Below are 23,885 nucleotides of genomic sequence, written 5' to 3' on the forward strand. Positions count from 1 at the left end.
CATGGAGGGGGGAAGCTGCACCGCTCCTGGAAACACTGCAATACCAGGTGGATGCATGGAGTGGACGGGGCAAGCCCCTGTTCCATCTCCCTGTCCCAAAAATCAATTTAATATTTGGTCCCCAGATAGGGGACGTATCAGATATTAAACTGATAAGAACAGATACTACACTTGATCTTAGCCAAAAGGCCGAGAAGCGATGGCCGTAAAACTGCGTTTGCTGCGCGCTTCAGGCCCGGCGTGCGGCCTCTACCTCAAAGTAGCCGCCGGGTGGGCGAGCCGAGGGCGAAAGAGGCGACGGCGGGCGGTCTTTGAGCCAGAGCTCCTTTTGTTGCCGGGCCTTGCAAGCAGAAAGGAAAGCACACGTGCATGCCACGCGCAGCCATTCCTCGCGCTTCTGCGCGAGGCATTGCGCAGGAAAAAAGACACGCGCGCGCTGGGCAGCAAAGGGCGGCCTGCAACTGCGGGGCAATCCAACAGGGGGCAGCGTAGCGCCCAAGGAAAACTGCAGCAAAGTCAGCCGAGCAGCAGCGCCGTCACTATTGCGAATTCTATTTTTCAGCAGGGGTCTCGCCCCCATGGAGGGGAGAAGCTGCACCGCTCCTGGAAACACTGCAATACCAGGTGGATGCATGGAGTAGACGGGGCAAGCCCCTGTTCCATCTCCCTGTCCCAAAAATCAATTTAATATTTGGTCCCCAGATAGGGGACGTATCAGATATTAAACTGATAAGAACAGATACTACACTTGATCTTAGCCAAAAGGCCGAGAAGCGATGGCCGTAAAACTGCGTTTGCTGCGCGCGTCAGGCCCGGCGTGCGGCCTCTCCCTCAAAGTAGCCGCCGGGTGGGCGAGCCTAGGGCGAAAGAGGCGACGGCGGGCGGTCTTTGAGCCAGAGCTCCTTTTGTTGCCGGGCCTTGCAAGCAGAAAGGAAAGCACGCGTGCATGCCACGCGCAGCCATTCCTTGCGCTTCTGCGCGAGGCATTGCGCAGGAAAAAAGACACGCGCGCGCTGGGCAGCAAAGGGCGGCCTGCAACTGCGGGGCAATCCAACAGGGGGCAGCGTAGCGCCCACGGAAAACTGCAGCAAAGTCAGCCGAGCAGCAGCGCCGTCACTATTGCGAATTCTATTTTTCAGCAGGGGTCTCGCCCCCATGGAGGGGGGAAGCTGCACCGCTCCTGGAAACACTGCAATACCAGGTGGATGCATGGAGTGGACGGGGCAAGCCCCTGTTCCATCTCCCTGTCCCAAAAATCAATTTAATATTTGGTCCCCAGATAGGGGACGTATCAGATATTAAACTGATAAGAACAGATACTACACTTGATCTTAGCCAAAAGGCCGAGAAGCGATGGCCGTAAAACTGCGTTTGCTGCGCGCGTCAGGCCCGGCGTGCGGCCTCTCCCTCAAAGTAGCCGCCGGGTGGGCGAGCCTAGGGCGAAAGAGGCGACGGCGGGCGGTCTTTGAGCCAGAGCTCCTTTTGTTGCCGGGCCTTGCAAGCAGAAAGGAAAGCACGCGTGCATGCCACGCGCAGCCATTCCTTGCGCTTCTGCGCGAGGCATTGCGCAGGAAAAAAGACACGCGCGCGCTGGGCAGCAAAGGGCGGCCTGCAACTGCGGGGCAATCCAACAGGGGGCAGCGTAGCGCCCACGGAAAACTGCAGCAAAGTCAGCCGAGCAGCAGCGCCGTCACTATTGCGAATTCTATTTTTCAGCAGGGGTCTCGCCCCCATGGAGGGGGGAAGCTGCACCGCTCCTGGAAACACAGCAATACCAGGTGGATGCATGGAGTGGACGGGGCAAGCCCCTGTTCCATCTCCCTGTCCCAAAAATCAATTTAATATTTGGTCCCCAGATAGGGGACGTATCAGATATTAAACTGATAAGAACAGATACTACACTTGATCTTAGCCAAAAGGCCGAGAAGCGATGGCCGTAAAACTGCGTTTGCTGCTCGCGTCAGGCCCGGCGTGCGGCCTCTACCTCCCCGCCGGGTGGGCGAGCCTAGGGCGAAAGAGGCGACGGCGGGCGGTCTTTGAGCCAGAGCTCCTTTTGTTGCCGGGCCTTGCAAGCAGAAAGGAAAGCACGCGTGTATGCCACGCGCAGCCATTCCTTGCGCTTCTGCGCGAGGCATTGCGCAGGAAAAAAGACACGCGCGCGCTGGGCAGCAAAGGGCGGCCTGCAACTGCGGGGCAATCCAACAGGGGGCAGCGTAGCGCCCACGGAAAACTGCAGCAAAGTCAGCCGAGCAGCAGCGCCGTCACTATTGCGAATTCTATTTTTCAGCAGGGGTCTCACCCCCATGGAGGGGGGAAGCTGCACCGCTCCTGGAAACACTGCAATACCAGGTGGATGCATGGAGTGGACGGGGCAAGCCCCTGTTCCATCTCCCTGTCCCAAAAATCAATTTAATATTTGGTCCCCAGATAGGGGACGTATCAGATATTAAACTGATAAGAACAGATACTACACTTGATCTTAGCCAAAAGGCCGAGAAGCGATGGCCGTAAAACTGCGTTTGCTGCGCGCGTCAGGCCCGGCGTGCGGCCTCTCCCTCAAAGTAGCCGCCGGGTGGGCGAGCCTAGGGCGAAAGAGGCGACGGCGGGCGGTCTTTGAGCCAGAGCTCCTTTTGTTGCCGGGCCTTGCAAGCAGAAAGGAAAGCACGCGTGCATGCCACGCGCAGCCATTCCTTGCGCTTCTGCGCGAGGCATTGCGCAGGAAAAAAGACACGCGTGCGCTGGGCAGCAAAGGGCGGCCTGCAACTGCGGGGCAATCCAACAGGGGGCAGCGTAGCGCCCACGGAAAACTGCAGCAAAGTCAGCCGAGCAGCAGCGCCGTCACTATTGCGAATTCTATTTTTCAGCAGGGGTCTCGCCCCCATGGAGGGGGGAAGCTGCACCGCTCCTGGAAACACTGCAATACCAGGTGGATGCATGGAGTGAACGGGGCAAGCCCCTGTTCCATCTCCCTGTCCCAAAAATCAATTTGATATGTGGTCCCCAGATAGGGGACGTATCAGATATTAAACTGATAAGAACAGATACTACACTTGATCTTAGCCAAAAGGCCGAGAAGCGATGGCCGTAAAACTGCGTTTGCTGCGCGCGTCAGGCCCGGCGTGCGGCCTCTCCCTCAAAGTAGCCGCCGGGTGGGCGAGCCTAGGGCGAAAGAGGCGACGGCGGGCGGTCTTTGAGCCAGAGCTCCTTTTGTTGCCGGGCCTTGCAAGCAGAAAGGAAAGCACGCGTGCATGCCACGCGCAGCCATTCCTTGCGCTTCTGCGCGAGGCATTGCGCAGGAAAAAAGACACGCGCGCGCTGGGCAGCAAAGGGCGGCATGCAACTGCGGGGCAATCCAACAGGGGGCAGCGTAGCGCCCACGGAAAACTGCAGCAAAGTCAGCCGAGCAGCAGCGCCGTCACTATTGCGAATTCTATTTTTCAGCAGGGGTCTCGCCCCCATGGAGGGGGGAAGCTGCACCGCTCCTGGAAACACTGCAATACCAGGTGGATGCATGGAGTGAACGGGGCAAGCCCCTGTTCCATCTCCCTGTCCCAAAAATCAATTTGATATGTGGTCCCCAGATAGGGGACGTATCAGATATTAAACTGATAAGAACAGATACTACACTTGATCTTAGCCAAAAGGCCGAGAAGCGATGGCCGTAAAACTGCGTTTGCTGCGCGCGTCAGGCCCGGCGTGCGGCCTCTACCTCAAAGTAGCCGCCGGGTGGGCGAGCCTAGGGCGAAAGAGGCGACGGCGGGCGGTCTTTGAGCCAGAGCTCCTTTTGTTGCCGGGCCTTGCAAGCAGAAAGGAAAGCACGCGTGCATGCCACGCGCAGCCATTCCTTGCGCTTCTGCGCGAGGCATTGCGCAGGAAAAAAGACACGCGCGCGCTGGGCAGCAAAGGGCGGCCTGCAACTGCGGGGCAATCCAACAGGGGGCAGCGTAGCGCCCACAGAAAACTGCAGCAAAGTCAGCCGAGCAGCAGCGCCGTCACTATAGCGAATTCTATTTTTCAGCAGGGGTCTCGCCCCCATGGAGGGGGGAAGCTGCACCGCTCCTGGAAACACTGCAATACCAGGTGGATGCATGGAGTGAACGGGGCAAGCCCCTGTTCCATCTCCCTGTCCCAAAAATCAATTTAATATTTGGTCCCCTGATAGGGGACGTATCAGATATTAAACTGATAAGAACAGATACTTTTTTTTTTTTATTTCCAAAATATACTTTATTCATAAAAATCTGTAAAAATTACATTGCCAAACAGTTTCCAAACAGCACGAAAAAATACAAACATTGCAAAAGAGATCAGTTTCTTTCAATAATGTCATGAGTTTCTTCCCAACCCTTCCGTTTCACAATTGTCATGTCAATTACAGTTTTACATTTACAGCAATTGAGAATATTAACGATACAGTTCGAGGGGCTTCCCATGGTTCCAGCCCCTCAGTCCAGCTTGGTGGGGAACCTTACACTGTGGTCTTTCCCCATTGAGCCTTTGCTGCGGCTGCCCCAAGCTTTAGTGCGTCCCTCAGCACGTAGTCCTGGACCTTGGAATGTGCCAGTCTGCAACATTCGGTGGTGGACAACTCTTTGCGCTGGAAGACCAGCAAGTTTCGGGCAGACCAAAGGGCGTCTTTCACCGAATTGATAGCCCTCCAGCAGCAGTTGATGTTTGTCTCGGTGTGCGTCCCTGGGAACAGCCCGTAGAGCACAGACTCCTGTGTTACAGAGCTGCTTGGGATGAACCTTGACAAAAACCACTGCATCTCTTTCCACACCTGCTTTGCAAAGGCACATTCCAGGAGGAGGTGGGCGACCGTCTCTTCCCCACCACAGCCAACGCGGGGGCACTGTGCGGAGGGGGCGAGACTTCGGGTGTGCATGAAGGATCTGACGGGGAGGGCCCTTCTCACCACCAGCCAAGCTACGTCTTGGTGCTTGTTTGAAAGTTCTGGTGATGAGGCATTCCGCCAAATGACTTTGACGGTCTGCTCGGGGAACCATCCGACAGGATCCACCGTTTCCTTTTCCCGTAGGGCCTTGAGGACATTCCGTGCAGACCACTGCCTGATGGACCGGTGGTCAAATGTGTTTTTCCGCAGAAACTGCTCCACGAAGGATAGGTGGTACGGCGCCGCCCAACTGCACGGAGCGTTCCGCGGCAATGTGACCAGGCCCATCCTTCGCAACACCGGGGACAGATAGAACCTCAGCACGTAGTGACACTTGGAGTTTGCGTACTGGGGATCGACACATAGCTTGATGCAGCCGCACACGAAGGTGGTCATCAGGATGAGGGCCACGTTGGGTACATTTTTCCCGCCCTTGTCCAGAGATTTGAACATCGTGTCCCTCCGGACCCGGTCCATTTTAGATCCCCAGACGAAGCGGAAAATGGCTCGGGTGACTGCCACGGCGCAGGAGTGGGGTATGGGCCAGACCTGCGCCACGTAGAGCAACAACGTGAGCGCCTCGCACCTGATGACCAGGTTCTTACCCACAATGGAGAGAGACCGCTGCCCCCACATGCCCAACTTTTGTCGTACCTTGGCTACTCGCTCCTCCCATGTTTTGGTGCACGCCCCGGCCCTTCCGAACCATATCCCCAGCACCTTCAGGTAATCTGACCTGACGGTGAAGGGGACAAAGGATCGGTCAGCCCAGTTCCCAAAGAACATGGCCTCGCTCTTGCCGTGGTTAACTTTGGCTCCCGAGGCCAGTTCGAACTGGTCGCAGATGCTCATCAGTCTGCGCACGGACAGCGGATCCGAGCAGAAGACGGCGACGTCATCCATGTACAGGGAGGTTTTGACCTGAGTGCCTCCGCTGCCTGGGATTGTCACCCCTCTTATGCTCGCATCCTTCCTAATAGACTCAGCAAAGGGTTCAATACAGCAAACAAACAAGACCGGGGAAAGAGGACAGCCCTGTCTGACTCCAGATTTGATCGGGAAACTTTCAGATTCCCACCCGTTGATTGACACTGCGCTACTGATGTTTGTGTACAGCAGTTGGATCCAATTGCAGATTCCCTCCCCAAACCCCATTTTGGAAAGCACGTCCATCATGTAGGTGTGCGATATCCTGTCAAAAGCCTTCTCCTGGTCCAGGCTGATGAGGCAGGTGTCCACCCTCCTGTCCCGTACGTAGGCGATCGTATCCCTGAGTAGCGCGAGGCTATCAGAGATCTTCCTGCCGGGTACAGTACAGGTCTGATCGGGGTGAATCACCAACTCCAGAGCAGACTTGACTCGACTGGCTATGACTTTGGACAGAATCTTGTAATCAACATTAAGCAGTGAGATGGGCCGCCAATTTCTGATTTCTGCCCTCTCCCCCTTCTGCTTGTAAATGAGGGTGATGATGCCTTTTCTCATGGTCTCTGACATGCTGCCGGCCAGGAGCATACTCTTGTTAAACTGATAAGAACAGATACTACACTTGATCTTAGCCAAAAGGCCGAGAAGCGATGGCCGTAAAACTGCGTTTGCTGCGCGCGTCAGGCCCGGCGTGCGGCCTCTACCTCAAAGTAGCCGCCGGGTGGGCGAGCCTAGGGCGAAAGAGGCGACGGCGGGCGGTCTTTGAGCCAGAGCTCCTTTTGTTGCCGGGCCTTGCAAGCAGAAAGGAAAGCACGCGTGCATGCCACGCGCAGCCATTCCTCGCGCTTCTGCGCGAGGCATTGTGCAGGAAAAAAGACACGCGTGCGCTGGGCAGCAAAAGGCGGCCTGCAACTGCGGGGCAATCCAACAGGGGGCAGCGTAGCGCCTACGGAAAACTGCAGCAAAGTCAGCCGAGCAGCAGCGCCGTCACTATTGCGAATTCTATTTTTCAGCAGGGGTCTCGCCCCCATGGAGGGGGGAAGCTGCACCGCTCCTGGAAACACTGCAACACCAGGTGGATGCATGGAGTGGACGGGGCAATCCCCTGCTCCATCTCCCTGTCCCAAAAATCAATTTAATATTTGGTCCCCAGATAGGGGACGCATCAGATATTAAACTGATAAGAACAGATTTTTTTTTTTTTTTTTTTTTTTTTTCCCAAAATATACTTTATTCATAAAAATCTGTAAAAATTACATTGCCAAACAGTTTCCAAACAGCACCAAAAAATACAAACATTGCAAAAGAGATCTGTTTCTTTCAATAATGTCATGAGTTTCTTCCCAACCCTTCCGTTTCACAATTGTCATGTCAATTACAGTTTTACATTTACAGCAATTGAGAATATTAACGATACAGTTCGAGGGGCTTCCGATGGTTCCAGCCCCTCAGTCCAGCTTGGTGGGGGATCCTTACACTGTGGTCTTTCCCCATTGAGCCTTTGCTGCGGCTGCCCCAAGCTTTAGTGCGTCCCTCAGCACGTAGTCCTGGACCTTGGAATGTGCCAGTCTGCAACATTCGGTGGTGGACAACTCTTTGCGCTGGAAGACCAGCAAGTTTCGGGCAGACCAAAGGGCGTCTTTCACCGAATTGATAGTCCTCCAGCAGCAGTTGATGTTTGTCTCGGTGTGCGTCCCTGGGAACAGCCCGTAGAGCACAGACTCCTGTGTTACAGAGCTGCTTGGGATGAACCTTGACAAAAACCACTGCATCTCTTTCCACACCTGCTTTGCAAAGGCACATTCCAGGAGGAGGTGGGCGACCGTCTCTTCCCCACCACAGCCAACGCGGGGGCACTGTGCGGAGGGGGCGAGACTTCGGGTGTGCATGAAGGATCTGACGGGGAGGGCCCTTCTCACCACCAGCCAAGCTACGTCTTGGTGCTTGTTTGAAAGTTCTGGTGATGAGGCATTCCGCCAAATGACTTTGACGGTCTGCTCGGGGAACCATCCGACAGGATCCACCGTTTCCTTTTCCCGTAGGGCCTTGAGGATATTCCGTGCAGACCACTGCCTGATGGACCGGTGGTCAAAGGTGTTTTTCCGCAGAAACTGCTCCACGAAGGATAGGTGGTACGGCGCCGCCCAACTGCACGGAGCGTTCCGCGGCAATGTGACCAGGCCCATCCTTCGCAACACCGGGGACAGATAGAACCTCAGCACGTAGTGACACTTGGAGTTTGCGTACTGGGGATCTACACATAGCTTGATGCAGCCGCACACGAAGGTGGTCATCAGGATGAGGGCCACGTTGGGTACATTTTTCCCGCCCTTGTCCAGAGATTTGAACATCGTGTCCCTCTGGACCCGGTCCATTTTAGATCCCCAGACGAAGCGGAAAATGGCTCGGGTGACTGCCACGGCGCAGGAGTGGGGTATGGGCCAGACCTGCGCCACGTAGAGCAACAACGTGAGCGCCTCGCACCTGATGACCAGGTTCTTACCCACAATGGAGAGAGATCGCTGCCCCCACATGCCCAACTTTTGTCGTACCTTGGCTACTCGCTCCTCCCATGTTTTGGTGCACGCCCCGGCACTTCCGAACCATTTCCCCAGCACCTTCAGGTAATCTGACCTGACGCTGAAGGGGACAAAGGATCGGTCAGCCCAGTTCCCAAAGAACATGGCCTCGCTCTTGCCGTGGTTAACTTTGGCTCCCGAGGCCAGTTCGAACTGGTCGCAGATGCTCATCAGTCTGCGCACGGACAGCGGATCCGAGCAGAAGACGGCGACGTCATCCATGTACAGGGAGGTTTTGACCTGAGTGCCTCCGCTGCCTGGGATTGTCACCCCTCTTATGCTCGCATCCTTCCTAATAGACTCAGCAAAGGGTTCAATACAGCAAACAAACAAGACCGGGGACAGAGGACAGCCCTGTCTGACTCCAGATTTGATCGGGAAACTTTCAGATTCCCACCCGTTGATTGACACTGCGCTACTGATGTTTGTGTAGAGCAGTTGGATCCAATTGCAGATTCCCTCCCCAAACCCCATTTTGGAAAGCACGTCCATCATGTAGGTGTGCGATATCCTGTCAAAAGCCTTCTCCTGGTCCAGACTGATGAGGCAGGTGTCCACCCTCCTGTCCCGTACGTAGGCGATCGTATCCCCGAGTAGCGCGAGGCTATCAGAGATCTTCCTGCCGGGTACAGTACAGGTCTGATCGGGGTGAATCACCAGCTCCAGAGCAGACTTGACTCGACTGGCTATGACTTTGGACAGAATCTTGTAATCAACATTAAGCAGTGAGATGGGCCGCCAATTTCTGATTTCTACCCTCTCCCCCTTCTGCTTGTAAATGAGGGTGATGATGCCTTTTCTCATGGATTCTGACATGCTACCGGCCAGGAGCATACTCTCGTATACTTCCAGCAGGTCCGGGCCGACCCAGTCCCACAGGGCCGAGTACAACTCGACCGGTAAGCCGTCGCTCCCGGGAGTTTTACTCGCCTCGAAAGACTCGACGGCCTTTGTCAGCTCGTCCAGAGTTAGCGGCTTGTCCAGTCCCTCCCTCCTGCTGTCATCTAAGACCTCTGTGATAGATGACAGGAAGGACTGGGAGGCTCTGCTGTCTGTGGGCTTCGCGTCATACAGCCCAGCATAAAAGGATTTGCTGATCCTTAGTATGTCGGACTGCGAAGACGTTACCGAGCCATCTTCTTCCTTCAGGCTGCTGATAACAGAGCTCTCTCTGTGTACCTTTTGGAAGAAGTAACGCGAGCACGTCTCATCCTGCTCGATGGAGCGGACTCTGGACCGGAAGATGATCTTGGAGGCCTCCTTGGCAAAGAGCGAGGCCTGCTGGCTCTTCACCTCTTGGAGGTCCTCCTTGACCTCGACCCCCATTGACTGCAACCGGAGTAGATTTTGCATAATTTTCTGGAGTCGGGACAGTTCCCTCTGTCTCTCTCTCGCCTTCTGAACACCTTTGTGGATGAAGAACCTCTTGATGTTCTCCTTTATCGCTTCCCACCAGTGAACTGGAGACTCAAAGAGGGGTTTCACGGTCCTCCAACCTTTGTAATCCCTTTTGAGTTCCTCAACGTTCTCTGGGGTCAGCAGTGTCGCATTGAGCTTCCACGTCCCTCTGCCAACCCGCTGGTCGTCCTGTAAGTGACAGTCGGCCAGTAAGAGGCAGTGGTCGGAGAAGAACACCGGCTTGACGTCGGTGGATCCGACCGTGACAGCACGGGAAACAAACAGGAAGTCAATCCTGGAACGGGCAGACCCGTCCGATCTTGACCATGTGTATCTGCGCTGCGCTCCGTCTGCAGGTTTGCTGAAGACGTCGTGCAGTTTGGCATCCTTAACTGTTTCTATGAGGAATCTGGACGTAGCGTCCAGTTTTCTGTCGTCACTGCCGGATCGTCCAGCCGCATCGATGATGCAGTTGAAGTCACCGCCTAGGATGACCGGCCTGGACGTCGCCAGCAGCAGTGGGAGCTGCTGGAAGACGGTCAGCCGCTCGCTGCGTTGTACCGGGGCGTACACGTTGATCAACCGGAGCGGAGCGTTGTTGTACATCACGTCTGCTACGAGGAGGCGGCCGCCCACCACCTCCTTAACTTCGGAGATGGTGAAGTTACCTCCCCGCAGCAGAATACCCAGGCCGGAGGAACGGCAGTCATTACCCCCCGACCAGATCGATGGCCCGTGGGACCACCATCGCGACCACTGCCTGTAGGTGCTGAGGTGTGGTATTCCACACTCCTGCAGAAACAGTAGGTCAGCTTTGACCTTGGCAAGGTAATCCAAGGTTGAAACACATCGCGTAGTCGATTTAATGCTACGCACATTAATGGAAGCAATTCTTACACCCATTTTTTACTAAAAATTAGTTGTTGCTTCCCATACCATTTGTCCTCGCTAGTCCCAGTCCTTCCCCTTCGGGATGTTCCTGCATACCCATCGTATGCGCAAGCAGTTTCACGTTGGTTGGGCTCAGAAACCCCTCCTGATTTTTCCTGCAGGGTTTGTGCCGCTCGGGTGACATCGGGGGGGTCTTGTAGGCAGAGAGGATTGGGTTGTCCTCAGCTGCTTCCATCTGTTCCTCCTCGAAAACATCACAGCTCCCGGTCTCCCGGAGCTCAGGTGCGCCAGACGTGTCTTTGCTCCCGGTGTCCCGGAGCTGAGATGCGTTGGCCACGTCGTTACGTGTGGGGAATTGGGGTTGGGGCACGCCGGACCCATCACAGCTTCCAGTGCCCGGGGGCTGGGATGCTTGATCATCCATCTCGGAGTTCTGCCGCCTCTTTTGAAGGGGCTGTCGTTCCAGCATTTCCCCGTCCAGTGAAGAGGAGTTGTTGCAGTCTGATTCAGATGAAAGCCTCCTCTTGCCACTGGTTTGGGTGGTGGCTTTGGGATGTTTTTTCTTTGTGGTTTTCCTCTGGACCACTTGCCACTGACCTGTTTGTCCATCTGCTGCCTCCTCCTCCATTGATTCTGTCTGTGGAGGAGGGGTTTCCGGGCGCTGGGTAGGTGCTGGGTCGTTGGTTTCAGCCGCCTCCCCTTCCTTCTCAGGTTGAAGTTCCTCACTGCGGAGAAGGTTGCTGGTCTCCTTTCGAACAGCGGACGCCTTCGTCGAACCTTCGCCCGGCCATTCCTTGGACCTTGCCGCCTGAGCATAGCTGAGACAACGTTTGGGGCAGGTCTTGTAGAGATGGCCTGCCGCACCGCACAAGTTGCAACACTTAGTCTGCTTACAGTCCTTGGTCTGATGGCCTTCCTCCTTGCAGTTCTTGCAAACAACCGTGCTGCAGTTGGCTGCCATGTGACCAGATTTGCCACAGGTGCGACAAACTCTGGGCTGCCCAGCGTAGACCAAGAAGCCTCGACTTCCCCCGATAGCGAAGCTGGAGGGAGGGTGGATGATGGCTCCACTGGGATCTACCTTCAAGGTCACCTTGACCTGCCGCTTGCTGGTCCAGATCCCAAAGGGGTCCTTGACATCAGTGCTGCTGCCGGCCACCTCGACGTACCTGGCGAGAAAGGTGAGTACATCCACCACCGGAACATGGGGGTTGTAGAGGTGAATCGTCACCACCCGGTCCCGTTGTGACGGAAGCGTGAAGAGCGGCTCCGCTGTGAGGATCGACAGTGGAGCCCGGTCCCCTTTCTCCTTGAACGCCTTCAGGAACTTGATGCATCCCGCCACGTTCCGGAACGTCACGTCGAAGTATCCACTGCTGGGGAAATCCTGCAGGCAGAAAACATCCGTCGCTTGAAATCCGCAGCAATCGAAGAGAATTTTCTTGATGAAGAAGGTGCGATCGACCGGTGCATCACCTTCCTTGTCCTTCACGACCACCCGAACGGTGTTGCGCACTCCCTGGCCCGAAGCTTGAAAATTGGTTATAGCCATTTCACTCAAAGCTTCCCCAGGATCAAAAGGTAATGATCATGGTCTCTTCTCAATCAAATAAGCACTGATAAGAACAGATACTACACTTGATCTTAGCCAAAAGGCCGAGAAGCGATGGCCCTAAAACTGCGTTTGCTGCGCGCGTCAGGCCCGGCGTCCGGCCTCTACGTCAAAGTAGCCGCCGGGTGGGCGAGCCTAGGGAGAAAGAGGCGACGGCGGGCGGTCTTTGAGCCAGAGCTCCTTTTGTTGCCGGGCCTTGCAAGCAGAAAGGAAAGCACGCGTGCATGCCACGCGCAGCCATTCCTTGCGCTTCTGCGCGAGGCATTGCGCAGGAATAAAGACAACCGCGCGCGCTGGGCAGCAAAGGGCGGCCTGCAACTGCGGGGCAATCCAACAGGGGGCAGCGTAGCACCCAGGGAAAACTGCAGCAAAGTCAGCCGAGCAGCAGCGCCGTCACTATTGCGAATTCTATTTTTCAGCAGGGGTCTCGCCCCCATGGAGGGGGGAAGCTGCACCGGTCCTGGAAACACTGCAATACCAGGTGGATGCATGGAGTGGACGGGGCAAGCCCCTGCTCCATCTCCCTGTCCCAAAAATCAATTTAATATTTGGTCCCCAGATAGGGGACGCATCAGATATTAAACTGATAAGAACAGATACTACACTTGATCTTAGCCAAAAGGCCGAGAAGCGATGGCCGTAAAACTGCGTTTGCTGCGCGCGTCAGGCCCGGCGTGCGGCCTCTACGTCAAAGTAGCCGCCGGGTGGGCGAGCCTCGGGCGAAAGAGGCGACGGCGGGCGGTCTTTGAGCCAGAGCTCCTTTTGTTGCCGGGCCTTGCAAGCAGAAAGGAAAGCACGCGTGCATGCCACGCGCAGCCATTCCTTGCGCTTCTGCGCGAGGCATTGCGCAGGAATAACGACAACCGCGCGCGCTGGGCAGCAAAGGGCGGCCTGCAACTGCGGGGCAATCCAACAGACGGCAGCGTAGCGCCCACGGAAAACTGCAGCAAAGTCAGCAGCGCCGTCACTATTGCATGCCACGCGCAGCCATTCCTCGCGCTTCTGCGCGAGGCATTGCGCAGGAAAAAAGACACGCGCGCGCTGGGCAGCAAAGGGCGGCATGCAACTGCGGGGCAATCCAACAGGGGGCAGCGTAGCGCCCACGGAAAACTGCAGCAAAGTCAGCCGAGCAGCAGCGCCGTCACTATTGCGAATTCTATTTTTCAGCAGGGGTCTCGCCCCCATGGAGGGGGGAAGCTGCACCGCTCCTGGAAACACTGCAATACCAGGTGGATGCATGGAGTGAACGGGGCAAGCCCCTGTTCCATCTCCCTGTCCCAAAAATCAATTTGATATGTGGTCCCCAGATAGGGGACGTATCAGATATTAAACTGATAAGAACAGATACTACACTTGATCTTAGCCAAAAGGCCGAGAAGCGATGGCCGTAAAACTGCGTTTGCTGCGCGCGTCAGGCCCGGCGTGCGGCCTCTCCCTCAAAGTAGCCGCCGGGTGGGCGAGCCTAGGGCGAAAGAGGCGACGGCGGGCGGTCTTTGAGCCAGAGCTCCTTTTGTTGCCGGGCCTTGCAAGCAGAAAGGAAAGCACGCGTGCATGCCACCCGCAGCCATTCCTTGCGCTTCTGCGCGAGGCATTGCGCAGGAAAAAAGACACGCGCGCGCTGGGCAGCAAAGGGCGGCATGCAACTGCGGGGCAATCCAACAGGGGGCAGCGTAGCGCCCACGGAAAACTGCAGCAAAGTCAGCCGAGCAGCAGCGCCGTCACTATTGCGAATTCTATTTTTCAGCAGGGGTCTCGCCCCCATGGAGGGGGGAAGCTGCACCGCTCCTGGAAACACTGCAATACCAGGTGGATGCATGGAGTGGACGGGGCAAGCCCCTGTTCCATCTCCCTGTCCCAAAAATCAATTTAATATTTGGTCCCCAGATAGGGGACGTATCAGATATTAAACTGATAAGAACAGATACTACACTTGATCTTAGCCAAAAGGCCGAGAAGCGATGGCCGTAAAACTGCGTTTGCTGCGCGCGTCAGGCCCGGCGTGCGGCCTCTACCTCAAAGTAGCCGCCGGGTGGGCGAGCCTAGGGCGAAAGAGGCGACGGCGGGCGGTCTTTGAGCCAGAGCTCCTTTTGTTGCCGGGCCTTGCAAGCAGAAAGGAAAGCACGCGTGCATGCCACGCGCAGCCATTCCTTGCGCTTCTGCGCGAGGCATTGCGCAGGAAAAAAGACACGCGCGCGCTGGGCAGCAAAGGGCGGTCTGCAACTGCGGGGCAATCCAACAGGGGGCAGCGTAGCGCCCACGGAAAACTGCAGCAAAGTCAGCCGAGCAGCAGCGCCGTCACTATTGCGAATTCTATTTTTCAGCAGGGGTCTCACCCCCATGGAGGGGGGAAGCTGCACCGCTCCTGGAAACACTGCAATACCAGGTGGATGCATGGAGTGGACGGGGCAAGCCCCTGTTCCATCTCCCTGTCCCAAAAATCAATTTAATATTTGGTCCCCAGATAGGGGACGTATCAGATATTAAACTGATAAGAACAGATACTACACTTGATCTTAGCCAAAAGGCCGAGAAGCGATGGCCGTAAAACTGCGTTTGCTGCGCGCGTCAGGCCCGGCGTGCGGCCTCTACCTCAAAGTAGCCGCCGGGTGGGCGAGCCTAGGGCGAAAGAGGCGACGGCGGGCGGTCTTTGAGCCAGAGCTCCTTTTGTTGCCGGGCCTTGAAAGCAGAAAGGAAAGCACGCGTGCATGCCACGCGCAGCCATTCCTTGCGCTTCTGCGCGAGGCATTGCGCAGGAAAAAAGACACGCGCGCGCTGGGCAGCAAAGGGCGGCCTGCAACTGCGGGGCAATCCAACAGGGGGCAGCGTAGCGCCCACGGAAAACTGCAGCAAAGTCAGCTGAGCAGCAGCGCCGTCACTATTGCGAATTCTATTTTTCAGCAGGGGTCTCGCCCCCATGGAAGGGGGAAGCTGCACCGCTCCTGGAAACACTGCAATACCAGGTGGATGCATGGAGTGGACGGGGCAAGCCCCTGTTCCATCTCCCTGTCCCAAAAATCAATTTAATATTTGGTCCCCAGATAGGGGACGTATCAGATATTAAACTGATAACAACAGATACTACACTTGATCTTAGCCAAAAGGCCGAGAAGCGATGGCCGTAAAACTGCGTTTGCTGCGCGCGTCAGGCCCGGCGTGCGGCCTCTACCTCAAAGTAGCCGCCGGGTGGGCGAGCCTAGGGCGAAAGAGGCGACGGCGGGCGGTCTTTGAGCCAGAGCTCCTTTTGTTGCCGGGCCTTGCAAGCAGAAAGGAAAGCACGCGTGCATGCCACGCGCAGCCATTCCTTGCGCTTCTGCGCGAGGCATTGCGCAGGAAAAAAGACACGCGCGCGCTGGGCAGCAAAGGGCGGCCTGCAACTGCGGGGCAATCCAACAGGGGGCAGCGTAGCGCCCACAGAAAACTGCAGCAAAGTCAGCCGAGCAGCAGCGCCGTCACTATAGCGAATTCTATTTTTCAGCAGGGGTCTCGCCCCCATGGAGGGGGGAAGCTGCACCGCTCCTGGAAACACTGCAATACCAGGTGGATGCATGGAGTGAACGGGGCAAGCCCCTGTTCCATCTCCCTGTCCCAAAAATCAATTTAATATTTGGTCCCCTGATAGGGGACGTATCAGATATTAAACTGATAAGAACAGATACTTTTTTTTTTTTATTTCCAAAATATACTTTATTCATAAAAATCTGTAAAAATTACATTGCCAAACAGTTTCCAAACAGCACGAAAAAATACAAACATTGCAAAAGAGATCAGTTTCTTTCAATAATGTCATGAGTTTCTTCCCAACCCTTCCGTTTCACAATTGTCATGTCAATTACAGTTTTACATTTACAGCAATTGAGAATATTAACGATACAGTTCGAGGGGCTTCCCATGGTTCCAGCCCCTCAGTCCAGCTTGGTGGGGAACCTTACACTGTGGTCTTTCCCCATTGAGCCTTTGCTGCGGCTGCCCCAAGCTTTAGTGCGTCCCTCAGCACGTAGTCCTGGACCTTGGAATGTGCCAGTCTGCAACATTCGGTGGTGGACAACTCTTTGCGCTGGAAGACCAGCAAGTTTCGGGCAGACCAAAGGGCGTCTTTCACCGAATTGATAGCCCTCCAGCAGCAGTTGATGTTTGTCTCGGTGTGCGTCCCTGGGAACAGCCCGTAGAGCACAGACTCCTGTGTTACAGAGCTGCTTGGGATGAACCTTGACAAAAACCACTGCATCTCTTTCCACACCTGCTTTGCAAAGGCACATTCCAGGAGGAGGTGGGCGACCGTCTCTTCCCCACCACAGCCAACGCGGGGGCACTGTGCGGAGGGGGCGAGACTTCGGGTGTGCATGAAGGATCTGACGGGGAGGGCCCTTCTCACCACCAGCCAAGCTACGTCTTGGTGCTTGTTTGAAAGTTCTGGTGATGAGGCATTCCGCCAAATGACTTTGACGGTCTGCTCGGGGAACCATCCGACAGGATCCACCGTTTCCTTTTCCCGTAGGGCCTTGAGGACATTCCGTGCAGACCACTGCCTGATGGACCGGTGGTCAAATGTGTTTTTCCGCAGAAACTGCTCCACGAAGGATAGGTGGTACGGCGCCGCCCAACTGCACGGAGCGTTCCGCGGCAATGTGACCAGGCCCATCCTTCGCAACACCGGGGACAGATAGAACCTCAGCACGTAGTGACACTTGGAGTTTGCGTACTGGGGATCGACACATAGCTTGATGCAGCCGCACACGAAGGTGGTCATCAGGATGAGGGCCACGTTGGGTACATTTTTCCCGCCCTTGTCCAGAGATTTGAACATCGTGTCCCTCCGGACCCGGTCCATTTTAGATCCCCAGACGAAGCGGAAAATGGCTCGGGTGACTGCCACGGCGCAGGAGTGGGGTATGGGCCAGACCTGCGCCACGTAGAGCAACAACGTGAGCGCCTCGCACCTGATGACCAGGTTCTTACCCACAATGGAGAGAGACCGCTGCCCCCACATGCCCAACTTTTGTCGTACCTTGGCTACTCGCTCCTCCCATGTTTTGGTGCACGCCCCGGCCCTTCCGAACCATATCCCCAGCACCTTCAGGTAATCTGACCTGACGGTGAAGGGGACAAAGGATCGGTCAGCCCAGTTCCCAAAGAACATGGCCTCGCTCTTGCCCTGGTTAACTTTGGCTCCCGAGGCCAGTTCGAACTGGTCGCAGATGCTCATCAGTCTGCGCACGGACAGCGGATCCGAGCAGAAGACGGCGACGTCATCCATGTACAGGGAGGTTTTGACCTGAGTGCCTCCGCTGCCTGGGATTGTCACCCCTCTTATGCTCGCATCCTTCCTAATAGACTCAGCAAAGGGTTCAATACAGCAAACAAACAAGACCGGGGACAGAGGACAGCCCTGTCTGACTCCAGATTTGATCGGGAAACTTTCAGATTCCCACCCGTTGATTGAGACTGCGCTACTGATGTTTGTGTAGAGCAGTTGGATCCAATTGCAGATTCCCTCCCCAAACCCCATTTTGGAAAGCACGTCCATCATGTAGGTGTGCGATATCCTGTCAAAAGCCTTCTCCTGGTCCAGGCTGATGAGGCAGGTGTCCACCCACCTGTCCCGTACGTAGGCGATCGTATCCCTGAGTAGCGCGAGGCTATCAGAGATCTTCCTGCCGGGTACAGTACAGGTCTGATCGGGGTGAATCACCAGCTCCAGAGCAGACTTGACTCGACTGGCTATGACTTTGGACAGAATCTTGTAATCAACATTAAGCAGTGAGATGGGCCGCCAATTTCTGATTTCTACCCTCTCCCCCTTCTGCTTGTAAATGAGGGTGATGATGCCTTTTCTCATGGATTCTGACATGCTACCGGCCAGGAGCATACTCTCGTATACTTCCAGCAGGTCCGGGCCGACCCAGTCCCACAGGGCCGAGTACAACTCGACCGGTAAGCCGTCGCTCCCGGGAGTTTTACTCGCCTCGAAAGACTCGACGGCCTTTGTCAGCTCGTCCAGAGTTAGCGGCTTGTCCAGTCCCTCCCTCCTGCTGTCATCTAAGACCTCTGTGATAGATGACAGGAAGGACTGGGAGGCTCTGCTGTCTGTGGGCTTCGCGTCATACAGCCCAGCATAAAAGGATTTGCTGATCCTTAGTATGTCGGACTGCGAAGACGTTACCGAGCCATCTTCTTCCTTCAGGCTGCTGATAACAGAGCTCTCTCTGTGTACCTTTTGGAAGAAGTAACGCGAGCACGTCTCATCCTGCTCGATGGAGCGGACTCTGGACCGGAAGATGATCTTGGAGGCCTCCTTGGCAAAGAGCGAGGCCTGCTGGCTCTTCACCTCTTGGAGGTCCTCCTTGACCTCGACCCCCATTGACTGCAACCGGAGTAGATTTTGCATAATTTTCTGGAGTCGGGACAGTTCCCTCTGTCTCTCTCTCGCCTTCTGAACACCTTTGTGGATGAAGAACCTCTTGATGTTCTCCTTAATCGCTTCCCACCAGTGAACTGGAGACTCAAAGAGGAGTTTCACGGTCCTCCAACCTTTGTAATCCCTTTTGAGTTCCTCAACGTTCTCTGGGGTCAGCAGTGTCGCATTGAGCTTCCACGTCCCTCTGCCAACCCGCTGGTCGTCCTGTAAGTGACAGTCGGCCAGTAAGAGGCAGTGGTCGGAGAAGAACACCGGCTTGACGTCGGTGGATCCGACCGTGACAGCACGGGACACAAACAGGAAGTCAATCCTGGAACGGGCAGACCCGTCCGATCTTGACCATGTGTATCTGCGCTGCGCTCCGTCTGCAGGTTTGCTGAAGACGTCGTGCAGTTTGGCATCCTTAACTGTTTCTACTAGGAATCTGGACGTAGCGTCCAGTTTGCTGTCGTCACTGCCGGATCGTCCAGCCGCATCGATGATGCAGTTGAAGTCACCGCCTAGGATGACCGGCCTGGACGTCGCCAGCAGCAGTGGGAGCTGCTGGAAGACGGTCAGCCGCTCGCTGCGTTGTACCGGGGCGTACACGTTGATCAACCGGAGCGGAGCGTTGTTGTACATCACGTCTGCTACGAGGAGGCGGCCGCCCACCACCTCCTTAACTTCGGAGATGGTGAAGTTACCTCCCCGCAGCAGAATACCCAGGCCGGAGGAACGGCAGTCATTACCCCCCGACCAGATCGATGGCCCGTGGGACCACCATCGCGACCACTGCCTGTAGGTGCTGAGGTGTGGTATTCCACACTCCTGCAGAAACAGTAGGTCAGCTTTGACCTTGGCAAGGTAATCCAAGGTTGAAACACATCGCGTAGTAGATTTAATGCTACGCACATTAATGGAAGCAATTCTTACACCCATTTTTTACTAAAAATTAGTTGTTGCTTCCCATACCATTTGTCCTCGCTAGTCCCAGTCCTTCCCCTTCGGGATGTTCCTGCATACCCATCGTATGCGCAAGCAGTTTCACGTTGGTTGGGCTCAGAAACCCCTCCTGATTTTTCCTGCAGGGTTTGTGCCGCTCGGGTGACATCGGGGGGGTCTTGTAGGCAGAGAGGATTGGGTTGTCCTCAGCTGCTTCCATCTGTTCCTCCTCGAAAACATCACAGCTCCCGGTCTCCCGGAGCTCAGGTGCGCCTGACGTGTCTTTGCTCCCGGTGTCCTGGAGCTGAGATGCGTTGGCCACGTCGTTACGTGTGGGGCATTGGGGTTGGGGCACGCTGGGCCCATCACAGCTTCCAGTGCCCGGGGGCTGGGATGCTTTATCATCCATCTCGGAGTTCTGCCGCCTCTTTTGAAGGGGCTGTCGTTCCAGCATTTCCCCGTCCAGTGAAGAGGAGTTGTTGCAGTCTGATTCAGAAGAGAGCCTCCTCTTGCCACTGGTTTGGGTGGTGGCTTTGGGATGTTTTTTCTTTGTGGTTCTCCTCTGGACCACTTGCCACTGACCTGTTTGTCCATCTGCTGCCTCCTCCTCCATTGATTCTGTCTCTGGGGGAGGGGTTTCCGGGCGCTGGGTAGGTGCTGGGTCGTTGGTTTCAGCCGCCTCCCCTTCCTTCTCAGGTTGAAGTTCCTCACTGCGGAGAAGGTTGCTGGTCTCCTTTCGAACAGCGGACGCCTTCGTCGAACCTTCGCCCGGCCATTCCTTGGACCTTGCCGCCTGAGCATAGCTTTGACAACGTTTGGGACAGGTCTTGTAGAGATGGCCTGCCGCACCGCACAAGTTGCAACACTTAGTCTGCTTACAGTCCTTGGTCTGATGGCCTTCCTCCTTGCAGTTCTTGCAAACAACCGTGCTGCAGTTGGCTGCCATGAGACCAGATTTGCCACAGGTGCGGCAAACTCTGGGCTGCCCAGCGTAGACCAAGAAGCCTCGACTTCCCCCGATAGCAAAGCTGGAGGGAGGGTGGATGATGGCTCCACTGGGATCTACCTTCAAGGTCACCTTGACCTGCCGCTTGCTGGTCCAGATCCCAAAGGGGTCCTTGACATCAGTGCTGCTGCCGGCCACCTCGACGTACCTGGCGAGAAAGGTGAGTACATCCACCACCGGAACATGGGGGTTGTAGAGGTGAATCGTCACCACCCGGTCCCGTTGTGACGGAAGCGTGAAGAGCGGCTCCGCTGTGAGGATCGACAGTGGCGCCCGGTCCCCTTTCTCCTTGAACGCCTTCAGGAACTTGATGCATCCCGCCACGTTCCAGAACGTCACGTCGAAGTATCCACTGCTGGGGAAATGCTGCAGGCAGAAGACGTCCGTCGCTTGAAATCCGCAGCAATCGAAGAGAATTTTCTTGATGAAGAAGGTGCGATCGACCGGTGCATCTCCTTCCTTGTCCTTCACGACCACCCGAACGGTGTTGCGCACTCCCTGGCCCGAAGCTCGAAAATTGGTTATAGCCGTTTTACTCAAAGCTTCCCCAGGATCAAAAAGCAATGATCATGGTCTCTTCTCAATCAAATAAGAACTGATAAGAACAGATACTACACTTGATCTTAGCCAAAAGGCCGAGAAGCGATGGCCGTAAAACTGCGTTTGCTGCGCGCGTCAGGCCCGGCGTGCGGCCTCTACGTCAAAGTAGCCGCCGGGTGGGCGAGCCTCGGGCGAAAGAGGCGACGGCGGGCGGTCTTTGAGCCAGAGCTCCTTTTGTTGCCGGGCCTTGCATGCAGAAAGGAACGCACGCGTGCATGCCACGCGCAGCCATTCCTTGCGCTTCTGCGCGAGGCATTGCGCAGGAAAAAAGACACGCGCGCGCGCGCTGGGCAGCAAAGGGCGGCCTGCAACTGCGGGGCAATCCAACAGGGGGCAGCGTAGCGCCCACGGAAAACTGCAGCAAAGTCAGCCGAGCAGCAGCGCCGTCACTATTGCGAATTCTATTTTTCAGCAGGGGTCTCGCCCCCATGGAGGGGGGAAGCTGCACCGCTCCTGGAAACACTGCAATACCAGGTGGATGCATGGAGTGGACGGGGCAAGCCCCTGCTCCATCTCCCTGTCCCAAAAATCAATTGAATATTTGGTCCCCAGATAGGGGACGTATCAGATATTAAACTGATAAGAACAGATACTACACTTGATCTTAACCAAAAGGCCGAGAAGCGATGGCCGTAAAACTGCGTTTGCTGCGCGCGTCAGGCCCGGCGTGCGGCCTCTACGTCAAAGTAGCCGCCGGGTGGGCGAGCCTCGGGCGAAAGAGGCGACGGCGGGCGGTCTTTGAGCCAGAGCTCCTTTTGTTGCCGGGCCTTGCAAGCAGAAAGGAAAGCACGCGTGCATGCCACGCGCAGCCATTCCTCGCGCTTCTGCGCGAGGCATTGCGCAGGAACAAAGACACGCGCGCGCGCGCTGGGCAGCAAAGGGCTGCCTGCAACTGCGGGGCAATCCAACAGGGGGCAGCGTAGCGCCCAGGGAAAACTGCAGCAAAGTCAGCCGAGCAGCAGCGCCGTCACTATTGCGAACTCTATTTTTCAGCAGGGGTCTCGCCCCCATGGAGGGGGGAAGCTGCACCGCTCCTGGAAACACTGCAATACCAGGTGGATGCATGGAGTGGACGGGGCAAGCCCCTGCTCCATCTCCCTGTCCCAAAAATCAATTTAATATTTGGTCCCCAGATAGGGGACGTATCAGATATTAAACTGATAAGAACAGATACTTTTTTTTTTTATTTCCAAAATATACTTTATTCATAAAAATCTGTAAAAATTACATTGCCAAACAGTTTCCAAACAGCACGAAAAAATACAAACATTGCAAAAGAGATCAGTTTCTTTCAATAATGTCATGAGTTTCTTCCCAACCCTTCCGTTTCACAATTGTCATGTCAATTACAGTTTTACATTTACAGCAATTGAGAATATTAACGATACAGTTCGAGGGGCTTCCCATGGTTCCAGCCCCTCAGTCCAGCTTGGTGGGGGAACCTTACACTGTGGTCTTTCCCCATTGAGCCTTTGCTGCGGCTGCCCCAAGCTTTAGTGCGTCCCTCAGCACGTAGTCCTGGACCTTGGAATGTGCCAGTCTGCAACATTCGGTGGTGGACAACTCTTTGCGCTGGAAGACCAGCAAGTTTCGGGCAGACCAAAGGGCGTCTTTCACCGAATTGATAGCCCTCCAGCAGCAGTTGATGTTTGTCTCGGTGTGCGTCCCTGGGAACAGCCCGTAGAGCACAGACTCCTGTGTTACAGAGCTGCTGATAAGAACAGATACTACACTTGATCTTAGCCAAAAGGCCGAGAAGCGATGGCCGTAAAACTGCGTTTGCTGCGCGCGTCAGGCCCGGCGTGCGGCCTCTACGTCAAAGTAGCCGCCGGGTGGGCGAGCCTCGGGCGAAAGAGGCGACGGCGGGCAGTCTTTGAGCCAGAGCTCCTTTTGTTGCCGGGCCTTGCAAGCAGAAAGGAAAGCACGCGTGCATGCCACGCGCAGCCATTCCTCGCGCTTCTGCGCGAGGCATTGCGCAGGAACAAAGACACGCGCGCGCGCGCTGGGCAGCAAAGGGCGGCCTGCAACTGCGGGGCAATCCAACAGGGGGCAGCGTAGCGCCCAGGGAAAACTGCAGCAAAGTCAGCCGAGCAGCAGCGCCGTCACTATTGCGAACTCTATTTTTCAGCAGGGGTCTCGCCTCCATGGAGGGGGGGAAGCTGCACCGCTCCTGGAAACACTGCAATACCAGGTGGATGCATGGAGTGGACGGGGCAAGCCCCTGCTCCATCTCCCTGTCCCAAAAATCAATTTAATATTTGGTCCCCAGATAGGGGACGTATCAGATATTAAACTGATAAGAACAGATACTACACTTGATCTTAGCCAAAAGGCCGAGAAGCGATGGCCCTAAAACTGCGTTTGCTGCGCGCGTCAGGCCCGGCGTGCGGCCTCTACGTCAAAGTAGCCGCCGGGTGGGCGAGCCTCGGGCGAAAGAGGCGACGGCGGGCGGTCTTTGAGCCAGAGCTCCTTTTGTTGCCGGGCCTTGCAAGCAGAAAGGAAAGCACGCGTGCATGCCACGCGCAGCCATTCCTCGCGCTTCTGCGCGAGGGCATTGCGCAGGAACAAAGACACGCGCGCGCGCTGGGCAGCAAAGGGCGGCCTGCAACTGCGGGGCAATCCAACAGGGGGCAGCGTAGCGC

General features: G+C 55.8%; 15 non-coding genes and 7 pseudogenes across 15 annotated transcripts; all 22 read right to left on the bottom strand.

The window, feature by feature from the left end:
• Positions 1-10: 10 nt before the first annotated feature.
• On the bottom strand, positions 11-201 carry LOC137355067 (U2 spliceosomal RNA). The gene has a single exon (XR_010970712.1). It is a non-coding gene; the product is annotated as a U2 spliceosomal RNA (small nuclear RNA).
• Positions 202-587: 386 nt separating this feature from the next.
• On the bottom strand, positions 588-778 carry LOC137353980 (U2 spliceosomal RNA). The gene has a single exon (XR_010970130.1). It is a non-coding gene; the product is annotated as a U2 spliceosomal RNA (small nuclear RNA).
• Positions 779-1,164: 386 nt separating this feature from the next.
• Positions 1,165-1,355, bottom strand: LOC137355068 (U2 spliceosomal RNA). The gene has a single exon (XR_010970713.1). It is a non-coding gene; the product is annotated as a U2 spliceosomal RNA (small nuclear RNA).
• Positions 1,356-1,741: 386 nt separating this feature from the next.
• LOC137353753 (U2 spliceosomal RNA) lies at positions 1,742-1,932 on the bottom strand. The gene has a single exon (XR_010969905.1). It is a non-coding gene; the product is annotated as a U2 spliceosomal RNA (small nuclear RNA).
• Positions 1,933-2,312: 380 nt separating this feature from the next.
• LOC137355069 (U2 spliceosomal RNA) lies at positions 2,313-2,503 on the bottom strand. Its single transcript, XR_010970714.1, has one exon. It is a non-coding gene; the product is annotated as a U2 spliceosomal RNA (small nuclear RNA).
• A 386-nt stretch (positions 2,504-2,889) lies between these two features.
• Positions 2,890-3,080, bottom strand: LOC137353819 (U2 spliceosomal RNA). The gene has a single exon (XR_010969971.1). It is a non-coding gene; the product is annotated as a U2 spliceosomal RNA (small nuclear RNA).
• A 386-nt stretch (positions 3,081-3,466) lies between these two features.
• Positions 3,467-3,657, bottom strand: LOC137353820 (U2 spliceosomal RNA). The gene has a single exon (XR_010969972.1). It is a non-coding gene; the product is annotated as a U2 spliceosomal RNA (small nuclear RNA).
• Positions 3,658-4,043: 386 nt separating this feature from the next.
• Positions 4,044-4,224, bottom strand: LOC137354193 (U2 spliceosomal RNA; annotated as a pseudogene).
• Positions 4,225-6,354: 2,130 nt separating this feature from the next.
• Positions 6,355-6,473, bottom strand: LOC137354518 (U2 spliceosomal RNA; annotated as a pseudogene).
• Positions 6,474-6,859: 386 nt separating this feature from the next.
• LOC137354461 (U2 spliceosomal RNA) lies at positions 6,860-7,048 on the bottom strand. Its single transcript, XR_010970451.1, has one exon. It is a non-coding gene; the product is annotated as a U2 spliceosomal RNA (small nuclear RNA).
• A 5,200-nt stretch (positions 7,049-12,248) lies between these two features.
• Positions 12,249-12,357, bottom strand: LOC137354588 (U2 spliceosomal RNA; annotated as a pseudogene).
• Positions 12,358-12,745: 388 nt separating this feature from the next.
• Positions 12,746-12,936, bottom strand: LOC137353873 (U2 spliceosomal RNA). Its single transcript, XR_010970025.1, has one exon. It is a non-coding gene; the product is annotated as a U2 spliceosomal RNA (small nuclear RNA).
• A 557-nt stretch (positions 12,937-13,493) lies between these two features.
• On the bottom strand, positions 13,494-13,684 carry LOC137353821 (U2 spliceosomal RNA). Its single transcript, XR_010969973.1, has one exon. It is a non-coding gene; the product is annotated as a U2 spliceosomal RNA (small nuclear RNA).
• Positions 13,685-14,070: 386 nt separating this feature from the next.
• On the bottom strand, positions 14,071-14,261 carry LOC137355070 (U2 spliceosomal RNA). The gene has a single exon (XR_010970715.1). It is a non-coding gene; the product is annotated as a U2 spliceosomal RNA (small nuclear RNA).
• Positions 14,262-14,647: 386 nt separating this feature from the next.
• Positions 14,648-14,838, bottom strand: LOC137355071 (U2 spliceosomal RNA). Its single transcript, XR_010970716.1, has one exon. It is a non-coding gene; the product is annotated as a U2 spliceosomal RNA (small nuclear RNA).
• Positions 14,839-15,224: 386 nt separating this feature from the next.
• LOC137353912 (U2 spliceosomal RNA) lies at positions 15,225-15,415 on the bottom strand. The gene has a single exon (XR_010970062.1). It is a non-coding gene; the product is annotated as a U2 spliceosomal RNA (small nuclear RNA).
• Positions 15,416-15,801: 386 nt separating this feature from the next.
• On the bottom strand, positions 15,802-15,982 carry LOC137354194 (U2 spliceosomal RNA; annotated as a pseudogene).
• Positions 15,983-21,181: 5,199 nt separating this feature from the next.
• LOC137354525 (U2 spliceosomal RNA) lies at positions 21,182-21,290 on the bottom strand (annotated as a pseudogene).
• A 390-nt stretch (positions 21,291-21,680) lies between these two features.
• On the bottom strand, positions 21,681-21,871 carry LOC137354078 (U2 spliceosomal RNA). Its single transcript, XR_010970227.1, has one exon. It is a non-coding gene; the product is annotated as a U2 spliceosomal RNA (small nuclear RNA).
• Positions 21,872-22,261: 390 nt separating this feature from the next.
• Positions 22,262-22,441, bottom strand: LOC137354209 (U2 spliceosomal RNA; annotated as a pseudogene).
• A 460-nt stretch (positions 22,442-22,901) lies between these two features.
• On the bottom strand, positions 22,902-23,006 carry LOC137354722 (U2 spliceosomal RNA; annotated as a pseudogene).
• Positions 23,007-23,397: 391 nt separating this feature from the next.
• LOC137355211 (U2 spliceosomal RNA) lies at positions 23,398-23,588 on the bottom strand. The gene has a single exon (XR_010970847.1). It is a non-coding gene; the product is annotated as a U2 spliceosomal RNA (small nuclear RNA).
• Between the last annotated feature and the right edge of the window lie 297 nt (positions 23,589-23,885).

This window comes from Heterodontus francisci, chromosome 41 (genome assembly GCF_036365525.1).
Source record: "Heterodontus francisci isolate sHetFra1 chromosome 41, sHetFra1.hap1, whole genome shotgun sequence".
In the NCBI taxonomy this organism is placed as follows: Eukaryota; Metazoa; Chordata; class Chondrichthyes; order Heterodontiformes; family Heterodontidae; genus Heterodontus; species Heterodontus francisci.